Consider the following 24,154-nt stretch of genomic DNA (forward strand, 5'->3'; position numbering starts at 1 on the left):
TCCAACCTTAATGATTCTATTGTTTCATAATTCTATGATTCCCCATTGAGATGCTTTTAGAGCATCCTGTGACAGAGCCACCCTCTTTCTTCTTGCTTCATTCCAGCTGAGTTTATATCACTAAGGTCACAGATTGCTCAGTGCTTTACACCTTCTGTAACCATTACTCCACAGAGGGTAAATAAAATACAGAGTGATTGCAAAGCAATCCTGATTCAAAATCATTTTATATCCAAATGCGTGATATCATACATGTTTAATCACACAGGAACTGACTACTGCTTAATAGAAATCTTCCTGTCTCTCATAGTACCAGATGCACATCTGTCCCAACCTGTGTAAAGAAGTTGTTAAGGTGGAAATGTAATATTTAAGCTAGCAAAAACCTACAGAATTCTGCAACAAAATTAAATTTGGGTAACGGATTAGTTACTACTTTGATTATCTATTAAAGATGGCTCATTATTACAGCAAACAATGAACTGCAAATAATCGGAATCAAGACTTTTTCTCCTAATGTAGTGTCAGTTTCATTACACTCTAAATGTATTTATTATTGAAGAGAATGAGAGAAATGGATGAACACATCGAGACCAGTGACCTTAGGATTCTTCCCTGCTTTTCTACAAAAGCTAGACACGGCCACAGCCAGCCAGCCACATACATCAACTATTTACATAGAGATGAACTTTGACACATTACGATGCCTTGAATAAGTCATAAACCCTGAAAATCAAGAAATATGAGAAAAGAAATATTTGCCACTATCCACACTGGGCTTTTTATGAATCAAGGGTTGTTGAAGATATTTTTGGGGCCAAGGATTGAAGTTCTTAAAGAGAAACAGCTTATACATCGGTCTCTTTTCCCCTCTAACTTCCTCAGTTCTTCTGCTGCTTTTTCTTCCCCCTTCTGCTTCCTTCCTTCTTTTTATCGGGATATTAGAAGTGAAAACGGATAAGATGGGGCTTAAATTATAAGTTTGTCTTCTGTATTTAATGCTGTTTCCAAAAGTGAGACTGGTCTTGAGGCCAGGTGACTGATGCCCTCTCAGTGATTGAAGAGCGCATAGAAGAACAATACATTTCATAGACTCATAGAATGGTTCTGGTTGGAAGAACAACATCCAGTTCCAATTCCGCTGCTATGGGAGCTGACTACCCATTGTCCTGGCTTTTGTAGGCAATTCTATTCTGTCCACCCTTAATGTAGTTTCTCTGTCTTTGCTATTCATTGATCTGAGCGATCACTAGTTTTAAGATCTGGCAAAGATCTGAAAATGATAAACAGAGTAACGTAATAGGAAGTTGCCATGTGGTCTTTATTAACTTTCACCTGACATTCCAGAGATTTAATTAAATTTATCCAGTTTTAGCCTTTGCAAGGAAGTATGACAGAACAGAGAAGGAGTTTCTGAAGTCCTCGCTTGACCTGAGGTGCAGCAATGCATTATGGCACTGAGGGAGGATGTACTGCAAAGTCCTTCAGAGAGACAGAGAACATAACGGAGGCCATAGTGCACCTTCACCCCCAAAGCACAGAATCGTTATCGTATTCTCCTCACATTATTTTCCTTGGCTTAGTCTGACATATTTGTCAGTGCGATGCCTGCTGGGTAATTGGAGCATTTAGATAACAGCTCAGAGCAGCATGACAGCTTTTCTCTGTAATGGTGTCTGGGTGGCATTGCTTCCACCTTAAATGTATTCTGAAAAAATACATATTGTGGAAGGATGGCATAGGGAAAAGCATTCGTCGTCAACAGGAAAGTCATAATTGTCTAGATATTCTGTCACTAATCTCTCTTAGCCTCTTTATGTGTTGTGTTATTGCCCACCCAAGTGGGAACTCCTTTAGAATTAGCAATAGATTTCCCAAAGCTTGGTAGTGAGGGAACCACGTGCTTTAACTGTGCCCAGCAAAATTGTGAGTGCTGCAGAACAGTGCAGATGCTCTACAACAAATTGTTTACACATTTTAAGAAACGACAGCATCTGGAATTTTTTATGGGGATGATGAAGCACTGAAATATGAGAAGTTTGATGCCCTTCTCTTAAGAATGGACTTGAGTCAAAGATGCTGAAGCACAGACAAAGACTTCATTCTGTAGTAATACCCATTTGTTACTCCTGAAATATCAGCTGTTTCTATTCTTTTTGGTTTAATAACTTTCCTTTATATTTTAGGCCACCAACCAGGTAATTAGACCTAGATTTGATAAGGGATCTTCTAAGCACACACTCCTGTCATTTTGTCCTTCATCATCAGCTGTCAGGGAACACTCGGCAGCTTCACAATTACAAAAAGCTCTTTGTGACAGTAAAAAGCAGCCTATGCCTTTATTTTAATATGCTGCGTTATTGTCATGGAGTTTGATTACTGGTATTATTTTGGAACTGGATGATCTTTAAAATCCCTTCTGACCCAAACCATTCTATGATTCTGTGAAATGGTATGAAGGCAATATAGAGATCTGGAAAAATTATTGAAGTATCCATGAAAAATGTCTTCCTTTCTCTACGCTTTGAACAGTTATTATTCTGTTGGGGCTACCTCTGGTTGTTTCTGTTTTGTTAGGCTTCTGTATTGAAGACATTTCTCTCAATTTTGCAGAATCAAACCGGGATTTTTAAGTTTAAGGCAAGACTTGCGTCTGATCAGCATTCAAAGTCCCTTTTGAATCAAATCCAAAATAGTTCACCTCAATACTAAAAAGCCTATAACCCCAACCTGATAATCTTGTATCATAAATTATGAAATGATCCTAAGATTTCTGGCAAGCCAGGTACATAGAATACAAAACAGCTACAAAAATTACAAAACAGAAATGACCTTATGGAACATTTGGTTATTTTTTTATGGTATTTTCCCATGTTTTCATGCCTTATTAGTCCACATAACTGTAACATTAAATCAGTGCCCAGGGCAATAAGAGCGAGTATCAATGAATCTAGGTCTTGTCAGCGGACAAGACTAGGCAGGAAATCTATGTGAAATGCACCCAAATTAGCACAGTTTTCAGCACCTTCTATTACTGAAAATAATGAAAAAAGGAATCAGTTGCTATTAAGTTACGTTCTGGTAGATTAGGTACGCAAACTAGGCACTCAGTTCTTATACTCTCAGGAGATCGCTATAACCTTGACATTACCAGACAAGGTAGTGTTTTCGGTGTAATATTCTTTTTTCCTAGGTATTTCCTGCTAGACTGAAAGGGCTGTCTTTGCTGTTTAGTGTAAACGTGCCCTGTGCAAGGTTTTGCTTTTAAAAAAGGAGACAGAGTGACCTTGCAATGGTGAACTATACGTAGTCCTTATACGCTGATATTTGTTTTGGCATAGTAAATTGGTAAGAGGGCCAAAGAAGCAATGTTAGCAGGGGAGACAATAAGGAAAAAATATGAATTTAAAAGATAACAACTATGCACAAATTATAAAGCAGAGCTACTCAGCTAAAAGAGTTTCTTTCTGGCCGTTTACCTAGAGGACTTTTCCAATGATAACATGCGTGAGCAGTAATAAGACCCACATGAATGATGTTGCAGACAAATTATGGTAAAGAGATCAGATCCTCTCAGTTTGGGAGAAAGGTTTTATGACATTGTGTGTGTGTGCTGAATGCTTGTCATCCTATACATGTCACTACGACTCATATGTTCATGAAAACCTTTAGTTCTATAAAACCAATATGAGAGCTAATTTACTTTCTATGCACCTCACAAGTTACAAATAATCATAGTATGAATTTAAATGTTACATTTAAATTTAATGAACTCAAACCCTATCAATGTTAAACCAATGCAAGAAGTGTAATCAAAAATAGCACCAATTGTTTACAAAACCTTGAGAGAAACCTGGGCTTATATGGTGGTACTGTTTAAAAAAGAAAATTATCTCCTCTAGAAAAACAAACAGTTGCTAGAGGTACTGAGAAAATCATCCCCCAGTTATCTGAATGTAATCCAAGAACTGGTACAGAACTTCAGAAATGGATGTAGTGGCCTCCAGAGAGCAGAACTTGTGCATTAGCTAACTGCTGGATTTATTCACCTACTGCAAAGCAGAGATTCTTTAGAGTAGACAATGCTGCGTCCTATTTTATTATAATATTGATATAAATCACAAATGATTACTCTAAAGTAAAAAAATCACAATTATTAACCTGGCATAAGGTCTATGCAATATTTTGACATATATTCTGCATTTAGATAGTGGCTACTCTATAAACACAAAGTAACAGCGTCACAATCCTCAAAAGCAAAGACAAGTGATCTGTTTTTAATTTTAGGGTTTCTACATTTATATCTGGGAACTGTATGCTTCCAGGAATTATAAGTTAGTGGGAGGAGAAAAAGGAGCAACTTCCCTTGGCAGTTTAAAATAGAGTTCACTGATTTCAGGAATAATTTTTCTGTTCCAGATACTGAGACTTCTCCAGTGGGAATAGCTCACTGATCCAGTGAGGACAAATGGAGCAAGTTGTCTTGCTACAGTGTAAAGTTGGAACAGTAATGACTGGGTATAAATTGTAATTCAATGTTTTGAAAGTATTTTGAGAGCATGTTTCCAAGACATATCTGCAAAATAGCTTGTCATTTTCTCTTATTCATTGCTTCCAAGAGACTCAGGGCATCATGCTTTATGGTTGCTCAACTCTACGCAGAAACATTTCTCTGCAGAAAGAAAGGTGATTATTTCACAAAAGCATAAGCAAATGGCAATGTGGAAGCAACCTCCAGTGTGGATCCACTAAAACAGTGCACTGCACCTTTGCAAACAGCAGCAGCAGCAAAGTTTAAGACAGATCTTTCCTCCTGATCTAGTGTTGCTCCAAATGAATTAAGATTGCACACGCAGTATAGGACATTCATGATCAAAGACCAGTGTCGAGTATGTTTTTCAAAATCTATGATTAAGTTATACTAATATTAACTTAATATTACATTAATAACTTAATATTAAGTTATTAAGTGAAAGTGAAGGCTTTTGTATCTGAATTAACACTCTCCTACTTTTTGCACGATCAATACTGGTGTTTCTGTGGCAGATCTAGTGGAGTGAAAAAGCCCCTACGGCAGAAGCAGACACAGCAGTGAGGTCACTGCGTATGGAGGCATCAGCTCGCAACGAGCTTTCTGTACAGTAAAAAGCAGAATGAGTCTCTGTAAGCAATTAAAAATACCTAAAAAATACCTGTTAGCAGAGAGCAAAGCGGGTCCATCAGTGCCTTTTGGAGACCTCTGTGTAAGAGCCTACCCTGAAGTTCTTAGATAAGTTTCTATTTTTAATGGGAATGACAGACAAAAGTCTGGTCATATCATACAAGTAGAGTTCTACACACGAGATGTACCTTCAGCATTTCCTTTTCCTCAATAAATTTTGAGGTTTGAGCTACACAAGATGGATAAATGAGGATGTAGTCTTGTTTTTGGAGTTTACAGTGTCCAGATTAAACTGAAGACATTTTCCAAAGGCATGTATCATGTATTTAAGAGAAGAAGTTCACTGTGGGGTGATAGAGATCAACATTTTTTTCCTGGAAGAAGCTCTGTTTAGTTTCCATTAACTAATGAGCTGCTAAAGGATTTGCTGGTACAAGAATCCGAAAAAAAAAAGACACCTTAAACACACAAAAGGAAAGCATTGTCCTGTGGGACAACTCAGTAGTACAAATTGGTGCCAGTAGGCATTCCATCACTGAAATATCAACTAGAAATAGCTAAACACTGAAGATTTGTTCCAGAAGCATTCTTGAGAAAATTGTTTTCCTGAAATACATAACCATGCTTATTTTTTTTACATTCCAGTGTTTTTACTGGTTTGGTAGCCTTGACAGGAGGCATGAATCACAAACTTACAAGCAGACAGCATTCTGCATTCCTTTTTTGTGGAAAAGTCAGGCCCTAATGATTTTTGCAAGATAGACCAAGGGAATATGTAACATGAACATTGCTTACTTGAGTTTCATTTACATAATGAAAATGGAAAATGGGATACTTCTACAGTTAGAGCTGGATGCAGACAATGAAGAATGAAAGTAGCTTCAAAACCATGTTCTTTGTTTTTTACTTTGCTAAGTCATGATTTGTTTTATAAAAACAATTTGTTTTAACGGAATACTCTGTGAGGTACAACACTAGTGAACAGGAGTGAGAAGAACAGAACAGAGAGGCGTCGGGGGCAGCTGAATTTCATATTGAGGAGATGTGTGTTAACATACCAAACACGTTTTCCATTCAAAAAGTTGCTCGCTATTCATGTTGACAAGAGAACCAATGTCAAACCCTATAAAATTACTCTGAGTGCTGAATATTCACAATTCAGTATCTGAGCTGTTTGCTCAACTCAGTATTTCCTCTTCCTGACTGAATAGCCTTCCAGACTAAATCTGTCTGAAATGAACTCTATCTCATCATTAAATTAATCTCAATTTGAAGTCCAACATTCGCTTTCTGCAAACATATTGTCACAATAAGCAAACAGAAATGACTGCAAGCATTTGCTGGAGAACAGTGAATATTTCATTGTAATGTTTTTGTTGCTTTGCTGCTATCATACAGCCTTCCATAAAATATATCAGCAGTAAAAAAGTAATAAACAATTGACCAACACATACCCATTTATTTAGAAACAGCTTCTTGGTGAAGATTTGAGACTAAGACTTTGCACATGCCCTCAGTTGTATCAGAAGATATGTTTTATATCTAGCCACACAAGAAGATCTCATCTTCAGTTTCTACTTGCAGAAGTAAATTTGGCATGGTATGAAGCCACAGCTCCTTACACATACACCTTTCTTGCAAACCGGATCTACACAGACCTCCAAGCAGTGGCTTTAGGCTTGCAGGTATTCTGTAAGGTTCTCGGGCTGTAACAGCGATGCCCAGAACCAATCCCAAACACCGAAATCCCACATATGCTTATCAAGAACTACGCACACTCCAGCCATATCAGAGCCCAGAGATCTCAGCTCCTAAACAAACTGCAGTTACCTGAAGGCTGACATAAATGAGTCTTTGTGGCTTCAGGTTTAAATTTTAAAGACACTTAAAGGGAAAACAGGTATTTTCAGAAGTACCAGGGCTCCACGCCCCAGTGGAGCCTACCCTCCCACACCAGAAAAATCTTTAAGTTTCATCGACAAACAAGCTAATATCATGTCAACGTCTGAAAGAAAAGTATTATTTGGAAAAGGGCTACTTGGAAATAGGCTACAAGTAGTACTTGTACAAAGTACAAAACTCCTTTACTTCTAAGGGCTTGCTGACTTGTAGGATTAAATCTGATATTCATCTATGAGAAAATCTGGAACTCAAATCTGTGTTTCTACTTTGAACTGGGGTAAGCAACTTAATGCTCCAGAGACAACGTTTCAACACCTGTAAAAAAGGTTTGAAAGTACCTTTTTCCCCTAAAGGGAGCATTATGGAGTGAACTGATTAACACTTAGAGAGGGTTTAGGGTTTCAGAAAAATAAGCGCCATGGAGATGAAAGGTACTATGGTCCCTTCATAGTAGAATCTTTGCATTTGGCAACTAGTTGGGAACTTTGGCTTTTAGCCTGTGTCTTAGCATCTCTGAAGTGTCACGGATCCTTATCAACATTTTGTTCCCTTCACTCACATCTCTTTACGGTTTCTTGAGAACTGTTATTTTTATCTTCTGAAAGCCAAACCTGGTTTCACTGTTATTCCACAATATCCTAAAAACAGGTACCATAGATTCTGTCTTGCCTTTTTTATTTCAGCGAGACAATTCTGCACTCCTTCTGCTTAGAAAAAAATTGAGTACAGTAACGGTTCTCCTTTCAAACTGCAGAACACTCTGAATTTTACACTTCACACTTTGGGTACTGTTGTATAGAAAATACTAACGGTGACAGCAACAAAAGGAAGCAACCTTTCCAAGTCATAAATTCCTAAGTGATCTGCCTTTGTTTTCTGGAGTTGAAACATCATATGAATGTTCTAAATTAACAATCAAAGCATTCCACACTCCTGAGTACAAGTATAAATTCAAGGTAAGCATGTGTAAAATACTTCAAGACCTTGAATAAACAACAGCAGGACATCACAGCTCATTCCACAACTGTTTTGGACCAGTCCAATAGTATTTTATATATGGTTGGGCATATATCTGATAAATTCCTCTGCATAACAGCACTTCTTTTTTTTTAAAAAACACTGTGCATATTTAAAATAAAAATGTCAGTAACACAGGATGAACCAAAACATCAAATGAAAACACCTGTAGACTTCCAGAACTTTCAGATCTTAACAAAACGCATCCTGGATGCAAGCAACTCCAACTGAATGGTTGGAGAACACAGAGAGGACAAAATACAGTTACCAAACACTCAAAGTTCCTAAAATTCAAATACTTATCTGAATTTAAAATATGCAACGAGTTTCTCTTTGCACAGTAGACTATTTAGTACACGTCCTTTAAATTGTGCAAACTTTTAAAATGTGCAGGCTTAGAGTAAATACATCAAGAGCATTCCCATCAAAAGAATATTTCTTGATATTTTAATTCTATATGTTGAAAAAGAAACAAAGCAGTACAAAATTTGGCATTTTTAATGCATACTTTCAAAGATTACTCTGCTAGACAAATTTTTCAGAACTGTATTCTTGAGAAAGAAAGCTCTTGAGGGGATATGTAGCCTGTAAGGATGCTACAGTTGCAGTGTTCAGTTGAAAAAAAATCCTGAAAAATTAGTCAGAACAGATCTGAATGCTTTGCAGAAGATTTTCTTTATCCCTGAAAAAAAAGAAAAGTAAAAGTATGATTCTTAAATATTTAGCATTCATTAGTGTCACGTCTGTATTATTGTCCCATGTGACCACATCACTCATCATGAGCCAGTTAGGGAAAACTCTCAAACGTGAGTAGAAAGCTAAATAGAATCATAGAATCATTAAGGTTGGAAAAGGCCTCTAAGATCATTGTCAGCCCAACGCCACCGTGCCTGCTAAACCATGAGCCAAAGTGCTGCGTCTACATACTCTTCGAACCCCTCCAGGGATGGAGACTCCCCCACTGCCCTGGGCAGCCTGTGACAATGCTTCGCCACCCTCTCAGTAAAGATATTTTTTCCTAATATCCAATCTCAACCTCCCCTGGTGCAACTTGAGGTCATTTCCTCTCATCCTATCGCTTGTCACTTGGGAGAAGAGGCCAGCACTCACCTCACTACAACCTCCTTTCAGGCAGTTGTTGAGAGCCATAAGGTCCCCCCTCAGCCTCTTCTCCTCAGACTAAACAACCCAAATTCTCTCGGCCACTCCTCATAACACTTGTTCTCCAGCCCCTTCAGTAGCTTTGTTGCTCTTCTCTGGACACGCCCCAGGACCTCAATGTCCTTCTTGTAATGAGGGGCCCAAAACTGAACACAGGATTTGAGGTGGGGCCAGAATAGTTAGGTTCCTTATCAAAATGGAAGCACATACCAAATGGATTTTCCACTGAGGTCTGTCCTGGGTCCGACGCTATTCAGTATTTTCACTGCTGACCCAAAAGCAGATCACAGAACAGGGTCATTAGGTTTAGAGTCAAATGAAGTCTGGTACATTGTAAGTAGTTTGGAGGACAAGAAGAAGATTCGGTACAGGTGTGACAAACTGGAGATAAAAATGGAAAGCTTCAGATATTTTTCAACTTGTACAAGTGCAAGCACCACACTCAGGAAAAATAAGCTGCACAGAGACGAAATGAGGAAGAGCCGAGGAGGAAGAAATCCAGAAAGAAAAGAGTATAGCAATCATAGCTGACCACAGATGGGACGTGAGTTAACGACACGCTGCTGCTAGCACAAAAATGTCACTCAGGAATGCAGATAGTATGCAAGTTTGCGGAGTAACCCTTGTGCTCTACACAGCGCTGATAAGGCTTTAACTGGGTTGTTGTGCCTGGTCAGGGACCGCACTTCAAGATATTTATGAACTGCTCAGAGACAGTCCCTAAGACAGCAATAAAAATGATAAACCCTCTATAAGATACAAATTATGATAAAATAGTGGAAAAGTGGGATTTTTAGCCTGAAAGACCAAGGGAAGGCTGGATAACAGTCTTTCAGACACGTAGAAGGATATTTTATGTGTTTGCAAAAGTAACAGGCTAAAATTCAAGAAAGAAGATTCAGATTAAATCTTCAAAAACGTTTTATGATGAAAAGGCCATGAACAGTGGAAGAATTTGACTAAGGTTTTGTATATCCCTACTGAAGATTTCGAGGCAGCCTGACAAGTGCCTGTTATGAAGGATCCAAAGGTTGTTGCTTTTGCTTTGGATTAGGTGACTTCTTGTTCCTTCAGCCCTACTATACTATACTTTCTGTTTGCTCTTTACTCTGCTTAATTCAAAGCACTAAAGCTCATGACATACACCGCACTGCAAAATACATTTTATTTCAGCAAGCCTGGTACATGCTTCTGCTTCTCTGCCTCCTGCTTTCACTTTCTACTGAAGCCAAAAGACAAATTACTATTGTTCTCATTTGAACCTATTGTTTTACTGAAACACCAGCTTCTCCAGGTCTATCTAGAAACTCCAAGGCTCAAGCCTACGAGACGTGAACAATGTGGTTCTTATTCAGATAAACAATGAAGGGCAAGAAGAGCCAAACACATACTTGTTCTTTAAGGAAGCCTGTCAATATCTGGCAGCTTGTCCAGGAGGCTCATTATCTTGTAGGACTGAGCCGCCAATAGTTCAGGAGACTGAGCTGTGTGGATTTCATTCAGACAGACAGAAGACAGAAAATTAAATCTTGAACACTGTCATATACATCTCCAAATGATCGTTTGTTGTTTAATTTACAGCTTCATGGCAGAGGGGTTGGAACTGAATGATCTTTATGGTCCCCTCCAACCCAAACCATTCTATGATTCAAACAATCAGTAGAGTCCAAACTGAAAGGACAGAAACGATGCAAGTGACTACAGGAACTAAGAAAGACATTTTCCTGTATTACCAGCAATGGCCTTAAACCTTCTATGGAGCTGAGAAGAAATGTTGGAGCATAGGAAAAATGCATTATTTTTTTCAAAAGCAGCCTAAGTGTTATATCAAATTTCCACCCACAGCTCATTCGGAGGCATTGTAGGGAGTAGTTGAAAGGCATGAACTGTAACTGTAAGTCAAACCTTGCCAAGCCAACAGAGGCATTGTTCAAGAAGTCATGTCAAATGGCATCCCAGGAACACAATGTGGAAAGAGGCTTTGCTAACAATCTTACTTTGTGAAAAATTACCTCGATATTTTGTTTCACTTCAATATTAACATTGTTTTAATAAATGTCAGGCAGTCACACAGGCGCTGGCTGCAGTCCAGGTGTGACACAGTGAAGAAAGCCGTTAATGAAAAATGCCAAGCCTTGGGTTTCATGCCATTAATATTTATTACCTAGTGTGGAGAGTCTTCTTTAATGCCACTTTGTGTGTGGGTTGGGGTGGAGGAAGAGAGGGATGGTAGGGTAGGAGAATTACAGTATTTATGCTGAAGTGTCAAGGCGTCTTGACAGAGAACAAAGCCCTTTACAGACACGGGGTAGTAATAATTAGCCTAATGTTTGGATAGTTACACTTCATGCGACCTCTGATTTTAATGGCGTAAAAATTGTAAAAGCTGCCAAGTCGAACGCATTTGGATGGGTATTTGGAACCCAAATATAATTTTTAACCATCACCTATTATTTTGGGCAAATTGCCTAAAGTGGCCTGAACCTCAAATATTTATTTCATGCCAGCCTGCTCCACCTGAATTACATTGTAATTTCAGGCAGACAATATGTTTTGTTTAGCAGGATGCTATAATTCCTACCAGCACCCGCTGTAGTCACTGATTTCCTCCCTTTGCAGTAAGTGGGCAAGAACCTGTGTGCTGCCAGTGAGCGCTGCCCTAGACCCTTCCCTGCCCACAGGAGGGGATCTGGCATTTGCACACCCAGGACTTTCACAAACAACGCGGTTTGCAAGCTGGCTGGATTTAGTATTTAGGTTCCTCTGTAATGAAACGTTACTCTGTGCCGTTAGCGTAATCTGTCCTGGAATGACAACGCTCTGCACTTTGTCACAGGGACACAGCCAGTCACTTTCACACTTCTATACAATCCACATAGATTTGCATGAACAATGTAGCCAGGCCCCATCTTTCTGGTTTTAATTGCAAATTGTCTCCTCTTTTGACATAAATAGTCTGCTTTATGTCATAGCTTAATTCCTACAAACCTCTGTGTTTTTTCAACTTATGTTGTTACGTCAAGAAATAAATGAAGTGCATGATACACATCATATTTTTCATGCAAGTGTCTGGCATGCGTATTGCTTACATAAAAATACAGCATTGTTTAAAAAAGAGAAAAACTTGGAGGGTTTTGGTATAAGATATTCACTTTTTCAAAAGCAGCAATTCCTTGGAGGTTAATTTTTTTCAAATGATAGTATTTCATAGGCTGCAAAGAAATATCTGCTTTTCAAAATGCAAAGAACTGTCGAGCGAAATCAAATTTACAGTTTTTCTTGTGAAGGAATCCTTATATTAGTAGCACTAAAATATAAAATGAAACAATACTGGAATTGCCTGTTGAAAAATTGTTTAAATATGTGTTAATATAAACTTGGTAGAGTACTCTGTTACCCAGGAAATGTATTAATTTGTAGTCGCTATCTCCTGTTTCTATTCAGAGAAGGTCAAAGCTGAGGTTCAGCAGGAATCCAGAAGTTTTTAAGGCAAGGATGAGTGAACCCCCAGGGCATGTTTTCTTAAATTGTGTTAGTGTTTGTAACTATATCCATCTAGAGAACGTGGTAAGATCCAGAAGTTCAGAACAGGTGACTGGACTGTACAACTGGCCCTGAAAGAAAAATGAGATTGGTTTCTCACTGACTTTAAACTGATAGCTGATGACCATGAATGAATGCTAAAGAAATGTTCATTAGTAGGGAATTTCACTTCTATAAACTTGTACAGTGACTCTTTAAATCTGATCTTGACTTTTATACGTTTGCCAGCCTCATCTCAAGGTCCACATGATAAAATGCAAAAATGCTGGTTGCCATTTCAAAGGAAACCTCCTTTGAAGAAGAAGAAAATGTCTTGGATAACTCCAGGGTGGCTATGTTCAAGATGCACTTGGGATCCAGGCTGAGTGGGGGGCTGACCCACTACTTTCATACTGCGGCAGTGTTAAGTTCAAGGGGAGGCCATCCAGCATCTGGAACTGTTTAGTTTTTACTAAGCGTTTTCTCCTGAGCACTAAGATTATCTTATCTTATCTTTCGTTATTACCTCTGTGAACTATATGTGTGTTTCAATAAGATTATCATTTAGTGGGATTACTACATTTACACAATTGCATCAATCAAGTGACCATTTTACATGCAGTTCCTCCTCATTCGATCCATTCCTGGAAAGAGGGGAAGGTCTTTGATTTCTGGCCTAAAGAGGGTCACCAGAGAGTGACCCCAGAGATGCTAAACACTGATTTCAATGGAATTGATCATCAGAACATCTCAAAAGCAAGTGTTTAGGTGAATAGTTCAGCTAATAGGTCTCCAACTCCTAAGTGCTATGCACCTCCTGGGAGGTACTGAGCCCCTCCAGCTGCCCTGGCAGCTAATGGGAGCTGAGGTTGCTCAGTAATTTGCATAACCCAGCTATAAATGCATTAGACTTAACTGCATAATCTTGAGGATAAGAGAACATCTGTCATCCAATAACAGCAAACACCATCTGGTTTTGTATCACCATATTCCAACTTACTTGAACAATGAAGCTCAAGTGACACTGGGCACTGCTTCAAAGAAAAAGCCAAATGTATTTACACTTGTTACTTTGCCCTTTTGCACATTTTGAACAGCTATCATGAAAGGCTTTGCTTACAGAAGCTTTCATTAGCATAATTTGCTGTTTGTGCTTTCTCTGCTATCATTTCAGAATTATGTGGTTTTTCTTTACTTAACTCATGGAAGATAACTAAACTAGTTATGAAATACCTCACCTCCCACTGCTCCTAACCTTATCCAGTAGCCTATTTCTTTTTTAAAGATAACATCGAAAGTCCTTCTTGATCTTTTCAGCTTCTGCCACGAAGAAGAATGGCTTGTCCAGCCCTCTGCTTCGCTTTGCCGGCACTAAAACAAAGGAACTGCAAAAGCAGTACAGTATCAGGCTAGAAATCTTTTCTGTAAGACTAAACTAGACCTCTGGAATTTCACCAAAAGCAATTTACAGTTGATTTGGTTTGAACACTTTGTTCTGTTCATAATTCATAGTGACTACTTATTAATACTTTTAATGTTTGGAGGGAAAAGAAATCACACTTTACAGTGCTGTGGAGTCAAGTTTTAAAGAAGTTCAAATTATCTGACTAGATAATTGTTCCTCTGCTGGCTGTTGGCTACAGCGGTTTCTTCTGTCACTTGATTAAACCAATAGAGTGTGTGCCTTGGTATGAAATAGGAAATAGCTCTTTAGGAAGCTTTGGGAAATCCATCATTTAACTCACTACTGCCATGTGCTCTCAAGGCAGTTAATCGTAACAACTGATGCTATGCTTCCCAAATTTAGCCCCTACGGGACTGATCTGCTGAGCATCCCACAAAAGTACTCGACTTGAAAATCAAACTTAAGGGCTAGCAGTAGAAAAGGATGTCAAGGAGGCCAAACAGATCAAATATAAACACAGTTCTGAGGACTAAGAGGAAATTAGAGGAGAACCAGAAAGGCTTATATAAATCTAGAGAGGCAAAAATATGTTTACTTGGAATCTTGGTATTCAGAGCCAATTTGTATCTAGTGCTTGGTTGAACTTTTCACTCAGTATTCTACCATAATTATCTTTTTCTATACAATTTGTACATGTTTTGCACGCAGACGCAAGTTTGGTAGGCAGGGTTTTGTACGTACTTGACGAATTAGATCAATACAAGCAACACCATCAAAGAATAAAGCATTTTATTTGAACTGCCTGCAAACTCACAGATGAAGTCACGGCTTTAAAATGACTAGCATTTCTAAAGCCCCTGAAGTCTTCACCTACATAGCCGAATTCCACACTTGCATCTCTGTTCTCACCACAGAACTGAAAAGCGACCTCTCAAAGTTTACTATCATTTATTATATGTCTTACAATAGCAGTTCAAAGCCTGAATGATGTGGTCCCCCTGTATTTAGAACTGTGCAACATCTATAACACAAAGCAGTCTTGTAGATTGAGATTGTTAGCTCCTAACAGTCTAGAGGCAGGAGAAGTAAGCTCTGAGAGATGAAATGTTAGAAGTCAGGTCTACTGACTTCCTGTCCAGTGCATTAAACAACACACTGTGCCAACTCTTAAATTATCATGAAAAATCTAGCAGCCTTTGACGGGAGACTCATACACTTGTGTGCCATCCTCTGAAACTCTCTTCTAAGTCACTAAAAGAAACCTTTCTATCTCCTTGCAAGTTGAAAATACGAATTTATGAAAATTCCCCATAAGCACATCTGGAATAGTCTCAAATATTTTGCTGCCATGAGAGCTAGCCTTCAAACACAGACACTGCAATGTTTTTTCTGGTTCTATCTGCACTGCACGCTGGACTGTAGCATAGGCATAATTGAGCTAATTCTGACCATACAGCCTCAGCTGCTGAAAACAGGATCCTTATTAGTGCTGACATTACTGCAAGCTTATTTATCTCATTCTCCTTCAGCTATATCACTGCCAGGCTTCTCAGAATGCCTTCTCGGCGTTAAATTAAATTGTAAATTATGTTGTAAATTAAATTGTTCTTTTTTTTCTGGCTATCTTTGGTTTCAGAGAAGCCAGACTTCTCAAACAAACAGTACCATAATGCCTTGGAAAAGACTCATAGAATGGTTTGGGTTGGAAGGGACTTTAAAGCCCACCCAATTCAACGCCCCACTCCTGCCCCTCCTCCCCCAACCCCCTGCCATGGGCAGGGGCACCTCCCACCAGATCAGGTTGCTCCAAGCCCCATTCATCCTGGCCTTGGAACACCTCCAGAGAGGGGGCAGCCACAACTTCTCTGAGCAACCTGGGCCAGGGCCTCACCACCCTCACAAGAAAACACTTCTTCCTAACATTTCATCTAGATCTCCCCTCTTTCAGCTTAAAACAGTTAGCCCTCATCCCATCCCTGCACTGCCTGATAAAAAGCCCTTTCCCAGAAGCCACTTGTCTTCTTTTGGCTGCAGATCAGTGGAATGAAAAGGCTTCTGTCATGATGACGCTTGTAGATTACCATCTCCTTACATTCGTTGACATAACTCAAAGGTAGTTAAGTCCTTAAGACAGATATTGCAGAATAATCCATGCTGGTTTAAGTTTTACTAAGAGTAGTTTGAGTTGCTTTTTCTTCCCCTTTAAGTTAATGGTGTTAAGCACAAATTACATCAATAGTTGCAGCATCAAATTTTAGGGATCAGTCACCTCTGCTGGAGGAAGAATAAGCCTTGATAAGAAACTTTAACCAATCTGCACTTGGGTCCATTAACTTTATTGGTTTGGTTTGGGGGAGCTTGAGCAAGACCCAGCTCCACAGCCTCACTAAACGACTGGCTGTGAGAAACAAGTCCTGCATGTGGGATGTGAAACAACTTGGGAAAGTGTCCTTCTCTACAACGCTGCATGTAATGAGGCCTATTCCCCTGAACCATTTCAGATCATTAACCATTTAATTAGTATTGAACGCTTCAGTTCAACCCACCACTTTCTGCTGTGAATTATCTACCCATTTTCCAGGGGAAATCATTTTAATGCAGAGTCACTGCTCAGGACAATGAAAGCTTTGTCACAAACCAAGGCATTACAAGTCTTCTTCTCCATTAGGAATATGACCTGCAATACAACAGAAAGCCCCAAGAACACTGAAGGAAGGAGCACTAAGGCACTCTGCTCCATTTTGTTCCCTCATAAGGTATTAGTAGAGTTTACCATCTCCCCTTTTAAAGGGCAGAAATCCAGTTGACATACAACACAAGGCAGCCACAATTTGTCCCAAGAGACTGTCACTTGGCAAAATGCCTGACCCCTGCAGCTATTTGCCAGCAATTCCCCATAATATTATTCATAGATTAAGACTATTAAATAATGGCAATTCTTTTATTGGCTAGAGCTGACATATCCACAGCCAAACACCAGCTGCTCTACCTTGCCAAACAATGTACCTGTGAGTACCCACCAGCCCTCTCCACTGCTGCACAGCCACTGCTATATAACCATATGCTGAATCTGTGCCATGTGGAGGTTTTAAGTGCATGTTTTCACCTAAAAACAAAATTTTCCCTGAAAACTTTCTCTGCTTAAGTTCCTGGAAAGAATTATAGGGTTTGGGTTTTTTTTTTTTTTGCTTTTAATAGAAGACTGAAGTTCCAAAGTGACAATTTTATTCTTGTAGTGGTAAAAGGAATCTGAAGCTTCCCTAATAATCGAGTATTTTATGGTAGCGTGTGAAAATTTTTGGTGTACATACAGATAAGAGTTTTTCCAGTCTGGCTGGATAAAAGACTTAAGAAGCCTTTCAGGGATTACAGGCAATAGAATCCACTCACTGGTAGAGACTGCGATGATGAAATAACAGCCTCTCTTCTCCTGCTCCTTATAACTGAAAGAGACCAAAGCCTTTTCTCTCTTTCTCTGATCTCCCTTATACTCTTGGAATGGTTTGGATTGGAAGAGAGCTTAAATATCACCCAGTTCCAATCCCCCTGTCCTGGTAAGGGACACCTCTCACTGGATCAGGCTGCTCAAAGTCTCATCCAACCTGGCCTTGAATATCTCTGATCCACTCAGAGCATTGCTTGGTGTCACCTACAGCACAGGAAATTTCAAAAGGAGACAAAATTGTTTCCTGTACAAGCCATAGGCTTTTAATTGTCCTGGATGGAAATGTCAAAGCAGGCAGTGCAATCCTTCTTATGTCAGCCATAGGAATAAATACTTGTGTGACAGTTTGCCAATTCCCAGATGATCTGTTAGAAAAGATAAATTGGCAACTTTTTCCACTTCCAGTCAGTAACGTACTTTCATACCTCAAATGTCTTTATAGGTGGCAAAATAATGATTTTGAATCAGAGATGAATGCTCCAGTGCTGAAGGCAAGTGAAATGTGACCTACGACCAAGTAGATCCTGCATATTTACAGTGTACCTTCTGGCCAAATTCAGTTAAATAACAATGGCAACTATTTCAGTCAGAGACTGGTTTTTATTTACTTATGCCCAGAAATAAATTAATAATTAGTTATATAAAATAATCAGTTATAATGAAAGTCATCCTAGATCACAACAGTGACAGAAATGGAGATAAGGAATTCTAACTCAAGCCACTAAAAACTAGACAATAAGACAAAACCAGAAGAAAATCAGAAGGAAGCATAACTAAATCTCTGCTTGAATTTGGGAAGAAACAGCAGTGCTGGAAGCTCCCCCCCATGAAAGTGAGAACTTGAGCTGCTAAGGTACTCAGTGTGTCTCTGGTTCATAGTTCCAGCTTTCCACCCATCATTCCACAGGTATTTTATTGCTGCACCTCAGCCATAGATTAATTTCTGAGACGGAAATTCTTTTCCATGAAGAAGCCAATTCAAACAGAAAAGCAGATTGAACAATGCTGGTGTGTTCCCGGCCCACGCTGAGCCCCCCACATCGTGTACCTCTGGCTGTGCCTGAGCATAGATAGATATAGATAGATATAGATAGATATAGATAGATATAGATAGATATAGATAGATAGAGCTGCCAGCCAGGTCTCACTGGAGCCTGTCCATGTCTGCCGCACACTCCCTCCATCCCACCCGTGCGTGGCAGAGCGCACTCTGACTCTATGACCAGGACTGGCACCTGTGGAGCTCCAGGACGGAGCACTTGTGCTGCGCTACCCAGCTCTGCCTCTGCTCCAGCAGGGCTGACTGCCTGTACATGCCTCTATCAAAAAGCAACAGCCACAAAACATCAAAGGCTCCTTTTCCTCTCCAAACTGACTGCTTGTTGTTTTTTCTCAAAACATGAGTCCATCTGCATCTTCCCAAGCTATGGATGCGCGGAGACATCTGCGTCATCTTGAAAAAAGCCTCTCTGTGTGTGCTTCTAACGGGAAGTTGGAATTGCCAAGAAATTATTGTCAAGTCCCTGTGTTGTTTTCCCTTTTATACCTCTTATTTGTGAGCAAAAATGACCTGAATCTCCTCTACTTGCCAATGTGAATCTAAATTAAGCTCACAGAGTTATGGAGAATATGGTCCGTAAAGCATCAGAACAAATATTCTAGAATCCAGGGGATTTGGTTTTCCTTCATTTGATCATAACCTGTATCTACCCTGATCTCTCACTGAACATCACTGCCCTACCTGTATAGTAGCCAAGGTCATCAAGCTGGTCTGGCCCATCCACTCTATAAGTCACTCGGAGATATCCAGACTGACAGACAGTACCAAGCATTCCAAAGACAGCACTGGAGACAGAGATAAGACCATTTCTATAAATTGTTGTGGTCCACAAGCAGTAAAAAATGTTATTTTAGAATAAGCTGAATCTGATAATGTAAAGAAAATAATAACAGCTTTAAAAGCAAAACAACCAAGCTGAAATAAACACATTACATCTATCCAGACTTGGTGCTTCCTTACAGTTCTGATAGAAATACCACTTCAGGCAAATATCCTGAAGAGGACAAAAAGTCATTTTAAAAAAGCTTCCAATTCTCACTACTTTGGCATAAATCTTGGTAAACCTTAGAGAAATGAGTCACTTGAAATATACAGCACAGAGCAAAAAGAAGAATTTGACCCACCGCATAAAAACTGTGCTTTGAAAACTTATTTAGTTTTAAGGTAGTGATGAGAATATGGCAGTGAAATGGACAGCAAAGCTGAATCCAGGTATTCTGTAGCAGTTTCTCACCCTACGTCTGTGATGCTTCTACTACCTTACTGCACTCGGTGAAGGTAATGATGGCCATGAATCTAGGCATCATATCCGGTTGTCATCAGAGAAATATGAAACAATTATTGCCATAGAACACCTGTCTTTCACAATTCCTCCCTTTTTTTCATCATTACAATTAATTTCATTTCTTTCAAGGCAGCTAGTAAGTAAAAGCAAAGTATTTTCTTTTAACTCTGCAAAAATCATAGGAATTCCCCGAGGAAAACAAAGCTGGGCAAGGACAACATGATTCATTACAAATACCAGATCTGCCATGCAATGCAGCTTATGACTTAACCTTTCTCTGGCAGGAGGGCCATTATTTTGATAATTGGGATGTATTCTTAAAATACAACAATAGTTCTTCATTATTTTTCTTTTTTTCTTTGGAGATGGCATTTGGAAGCTGCAGCTCATCCTTAATCAGTAGAAGTTTACTTACACACAAGGGAACTGTAGCATGAAATGTTCAAAATGAATGCGATGAGAATAAAATGTGAACAACATTTAAATATTTTTGTTTCTCAAGACTCAATTATCTTTTCCATCATGTATTTAAAATCTGATTTGTGTTTCCCAAAGCAAGAACTTCTGACATGATACCTGAAACTACGGATTTATGGGAACAGTGTACAATTTCATAAATATTAATGTTTATCTTCAGAAAATTTCAGATTAGTGAGCAAAATCACAAGTTTATCCATTAAAATGAAAATCTATAAAACTTCGGCTAGCAGTGGCATGACACAGCAATTTGGAATTAGTCTATCTGGTTGAAAGAAATCCTCTTCCAACAGGAGTGTCCATGGTATTCACAAGATGTCTATCTTAAAACCACGTTACCAAAATCCTAGAAAGTTAGGGAAAGTTTCCTCAGAGGGAGTCCTGTCACTGGGCGCTACCAGTTTGCTTCTCCCAGACACAATTGCCCTGTGGGAGTCGTATGAACTTTCCTTGAAGGCTACAAGTTTTGTTGTAGAATGGCTCAGAGTGTTCCGAGCTGCAGGTATTTTGAAAACAAAATGAACTTTCCATACAAGGTTAAAAATACTCAGTGAGCCCTCTCCCACAACACGCTGCCGGAGCTGAACACTACTAGGCTATCAATACAGCCAGTGTATTTTTCAGGAACAAAATATAAACATTGAGTTAGAACACTTAATATAAGTTTGCTAAGTACTTTTGCTTCCTTTCTTGGTCATGGTTATGAGAAAGTATTTGTTTAAATGTGGAGGAAAATGAATAGATTCCCCAGACTTCCCTCCTTTGCCAGCAAATACAGTGCTCACCGTTCATTGCATCACATGTGGTGAAAAGGGAAAAATTAGATTCTCTGTTGTCTGTCACTGGTGCGTTTTTCTCTTTTCCTGTAAATGTACACTTAGGGTTACCTCAGTTTCCACTGATTTCTACAGGGACAGGTTTACTCCTTAAGAATAGTCTTAGAAATAGAAAAGATTTGGTTTGAATTCTGTGCTCTCACGTATTGGCATTAATCCTGAGGAACCTCCCTACCACTCTGACAGGAATGCTGAGAAGGACTGGGGTGACAGCAGTATTCCATGGAGCTGTCCTGAGGGTAAAAGCTCTTGATGCAGTCAACCACAGCAAATGTGTGGTATAGAGAAGGACGCTACTCCAGCCTCACACCCCTGCTAGGCTGCTGGGACGTCCAGCAGCAGCAATGAATTAGAAAACCAGAAGCTGCAGAGCAGCCAGGCCCAGTGAATTAGCTAAACCACAACTAGTAGGAGAACACACGTTTAAGGAAATAGCATGTATGTGCTGCCCCAAGCTTTCTCCTTTCAATGAAATCCTCTAGTTGGTAGGAACCAAGCCCACTGCCCATCTGGAGGCTGTTTGGCAATGTGCGACAAGTGAGGTTTTCCATCCCAGTCCTTTTCCAGACCGTGTCAGCATAAGAAAGTCATTACTACTTTCACTTATTGGCAAAATTGCACTGACCTCAGGGAGCCAAGGGATGTGAACAGGCAGAGATTCGTTTAGGACACGGAAACCTGCATCATGGCTCAGGCACAGTAAAAGGCTCGTTGAAGAGTGAGCCGTGCCCTGTGCTCTGTGCACAAGGACCTCAGCCCCAGCAGCGACAGATCAGTGCCTTTCAGAAGCACAGCAAAACTCTTACATACAAACAAAAGCAGAAAGAGAGTATTTTCTGGGATAGATAACTTTCAAGAAGGAATTTTAGTGCAATATGCATGCATCATTTCCTAGCAGATCCACAGAGATGGACTTTACAGAGTCTGATAAAGACCACAGTAAGACAAGTCTGTGTATTAACTTCATATCCCTTTTCAATGAATTCCTGTCCCATCTCGGTGAGTCAAACACCTGTGAATGCTTCTGCCAAAAGTCTGGAAGCTGTCTAGGAACTACCAAGCACAAGCTGTGTGAATACTGCTGCTCATCGGTGGAGCACACACCATGCCAGCTGTTTGACAGGGTGAACTGGAAGGGAGGTGGATGAGAGGCTCTGAGAGAGGCCATGGCACACTTCAAAAGCATTTTTTCCTTTCACTCCCCTGCTTTTATACTCTGCTCATGTTGCGTCAGTTATTTCACTTCTTTAATCTGATAAACATTAATAAAACAGCAAGTTCTCCTCCTAGCACTGATTTTTTAAATGATTTCTTTAGGCACCGAGCTTACAGCCCGGTACTTTGCCAGGGTCAGACGGCTCCGGTCACACAGCCACCTTCCTGCTTTAGCACCCAAGGGTTTCTGTAGAACATTTCTATTCTGCTTTGTAGCCAGTGAAAATCAACAAGGCCTGCCACACAAACAGATTTTTGTGATGTCCTGTATTGAAGGGAACATTGTGGTTGATTACACAAGTGTTTTTACCTTTAATGGCTGTCTTTGAATGGTGTCATTTTATTGTGTTGTGCTTAGCTCACTGATTAACCCCCTCTGCTGAGGAATAAAATATCACTTATGTTTTTCTCATTTTTGGAATAAAGCCAGATTAATCTGAAATCAAATTGCCCATTTTATCAACAAGAAAGGTGGTAAATATTAAGAAAAGCTTTTCTCATGCTTTTGAAGGCCTTCTCTTCTATGTTTACATCTCTTTTTATATGAGCCTCATGAACATTTGTGTGGGCAAAGTTAGGTTGGCATGAAGAGTACACAAAGAGAATTTCAAGCCTACAACAGAGATTTGCTGTTCTGAATTAGATTCTTGATTAAATAAAACACATTTTGGCAGGCTCTGAGTTGTCTTTTAAAGGTCAAGACACACAGCAAGAGAACAGAAACAACACTATGTACCAAACACAAAGGCCTGGTCCGTGTCCTGAAGACCTTCGCAGAGCAGCAGAGGTCTGTGAGCAGTAATGCAGTGAGATCAAAAGGGCATCAATAAACCAGAACCACCAGTGTGCACGGTTGGATAACAATGGCTCTCATTGCTATTCACTCCTGTTTCTAGATACTGAGAAACAAGAGGGCCACAAAGCTGGTGAAGGGTTTGAGGGGAAGCTGTATGAGGAGCAGCTGAAGTCACTTGGTCTGTTCAGCCTGGAGAAGACAAGACTGAGGGAAGATCTCATTGGGTCTCATACAGATTCCTCACAAGAGAAGAAGGAGGAGCAGGTGCTGATTTCTTCTCTCTGGTGACCATTGACAGGACTCGAGGGAATGGCAGGAAGATGTGTGGCAGAAGGTTAGGTTGAACATTAGGGAAAGGTTCTTCCCCCAGGAGGTGGTGGAGCACTGGAACAGCTCCCCAGGGCCATTCCACTAATCTGTGAGGAGTTTTCTGAGATTTGAATAGGAGAGGACATTATGCTTTTCCACTACAGTGTAGAGGATTTTCAAGCACTGGTGATGGTAAGAGCATCAATGAAAAGGTATATGGAAAAATGCGTTGAGAGCACTAGAGATACCAGAAACGAAATTTATTCTTGACCTGGAAGCCAGAAGGGTATTTCTAAGGTGATGGGCAACATGCAGAGGGACCTTTCTCTGATTCTTCCAAACAGAAACTAAAAATAGGAGGGCAAATGACAGTTAAGCTATCTCCACACTGGTTTTTGAAGTAGTGGTAGGAAATGTTTAAGCTCAACCTAATCAGAAGGAAAGAAGAAAGAGTCCAGCCCAAAGTGGGAGAGCTGTTTTTCCTGAGAGCATCAGAATAAATCCAGCTGAGTTTTTTCTATTTGCATTTTGTGACTGGCAGATTTTTAATTTAATTATACTAA

At 39.7% G+C, this 24,154-nt stretch overlaps 1 protein-coding gene and 1 long non-coding RNA gene across 2 annotated transcripts in view; one reads left to right on the plus strand and one right to left on the minus strand.

Annotated features, from left to right (window-relative positions):
• LOC128851997 (uncharacterized) overlaps window positions 1–24,154 on the minus strand; it is a 178,299-nt gene that overhangs the window by 66,969 nt on the left and 87,176 nt on the right. The gene's annotated exons all lie outside the window — the stretch shown is intronic.
• The window catches only part of PDE5A (phosphodiesterase 5A), a 134,210-nt gene that overhangs the window by 34,299 nt on the left and 75,757 nt on the right, over window positions 1–24,154 (plus strand). The window lies entirely within an intron of this gene.

Source organism: Cuculus canorus, chromosome 4, assembly GCF_017976375.1.
Source record: "Cuculus canorus isolate bCucCan1 chromosome 4, bCucCan1.pri, whole genome shotgun sequence".
Lineage (NCBI taxonomy): Eukaryota > Metazoa > Chordata > Aves > Cuculiformes > Cuculidae > Cuculus > Cuculus canorus.